Raw genomic sequence first — 2,029 nt, 5'->3', positions numbered from 1 at the left:
TGCTATCATCATCATCGTTATTATTACTATTATTATTATTAGTATTATTAGTATTATTAGTATCATCATTATTATTACTACTATTATTAGAACTTTTTATCTTATGGGACCTATTATATCAGACCATTATCTTATGGCGGTTATCTAAACGGTAATTGAATAATTTAGCCTAGTCAATATCCTAAATGGCCCATAATTTAGTCAATAGGTATGTGTATATGTATCCATATAATTTATACAATGGCCCATGTATCCTAAATAGTCCATTACACACATATGATTATAAAATGATACGATATATTTATGTAATGATATGATTATGATATGTTATATCAATGTTATAATACGTGCTATAATGTGATAAATTAATTCCTATTCATGAGAGGTAATTTGAAGTTTCAAACTTTATAAGAGATTATCTTTTGCCTTTGCATCATATATATATATATTGCCATTCATCTCTTTTTCTTAAACAATAAATTTTATTGTTGAAGCATGGGATGGTTATGAGTAAAAAAAAAATTAATAATAACTAATCCCATCAAAGTGTCTAATGGCGGTATAAAGTCTAACACATGAACTATGGTATAATTTAGCAAAATAGTTTGGCCGAAGTTTGAACTTCAAAATGTATGTCATAGGCTCACTCAAGACATGTTCACTATTAGAGCGTGATAGTAACTTGATAAGCTAACAAGGTAAAGCTCAAATAGGAATTTCAATCCGCTAACCTTTTTAGTTAAAGTAAGGCTTTTTCCTACTTCAAATTTCTCAAAACTCCCTAGTTATGATATAAAATCATAAAAAATATTAGTTGGTTGAAGTCCGATAGAGAAATAGAGAAAATGGTTCAGAATGGTCCAATTGAACCAGATTGGTCTAGTTCAACCGAACCCGTCCAACTTCACATGATAATGATTTTTTTTTTTCTCTACAAAAAATGATAAGATGTAACAGCTCTATGTTCACTACTAAAATAAAGTCGCTACTTCATGCACAACATCTCTAATGTGTGCATAAATTCATTTAGAAACATATATGTGTAAACGATGCCAGACTTAAACTATAACAACTAATAGTGAGGTTACCTACTAAGTATTTCTTAAAATACTCAGGTAAAGGTAAGGCACCTATACATAGATGACATAGATGACAACGTTGTGATGATGGTCATGAGACCAAGCTTAGGGCAAATGCATCCATGTTGTTTTTCTTTCTTAGCCCTTAGGTTAGATCACAACAAATACTTTATTTTCTTTGTTTTATTTAAATTCTGGTTATTTATTTTTTGCCTCATTGTTTTTTACAATGAACGTGTAAGTTCATGGCTCACAATTGCACTTTGATGGCGATGGACTTGCGATTATGCGACACTCATTTCTTAGCAATAAGTGAGTTAAGCCTATTCATTCTCGCGTCGCAACAGACGTATGCTTGAGCTTCTGGCCCCAATTCGAGAAGAAAGGTAAAGGTAAGGCACCTATAAGAGAGTTTTGAACACAAGATTTGAGAAATTAAAATGAAATTAAAATTGTTGTTATATGGGAATGTAAGCAAAAGGCAACAATAACCGCTTACTGCATAAAACTATCGGGTAGGGGGAAGTTGACAATTATTATTTCTTTTAAATGCTATCGGGTAGGGGGAAGTTGACAATTATTATTTCTTTTAAATGATTTTTTCCGTGCATTGCAATTAAGTTATGCATGTAGTGGCGACTTTGATTTGAACAAGAAATTAGGGTCGTTACAAATGATATCAAAGTGGTACCTCTCCCATAAGATGTGGTTTGGGGACGAATCAAGTCGATAGATGGTGGGCATGTGATATCTGAGTAAATGAGGGGTACATGAATGAACCAAGATCACATGCCAACGATGTGCACTTTTCTTTTTGGTGGTTCAATCATAGGAATTCCAAATTGAAGCATGCTTTACTTGAATCAATTCTAAGAAAGTGAGGATAAAGTATGCTAGAAGTATTGATATGTGGAGATAGTTTTCACTTTTAGGAGTAAGCAATGTAACCA

This window comes from Cucurbita pepo, chromosome LG15, assembly GCF_002806865.2.
Source record: "Cucurbita pepo subsp. pepo cultivar mu-cu-16 chromosome LG15, ASM280686v2, whole genome shotgun sequence".
NCBI lineage: Eukaryota > Viridiplantae > Streptophyta > Magnoliopsida > Cucurbitales > Cucurbitaceae > Cucurbita > Cucurbita pepo.
The sequence above is the reverse complement of the archived record's forward strand: the minus strand, read 5'-3'. Positions refer to the sequence as shown.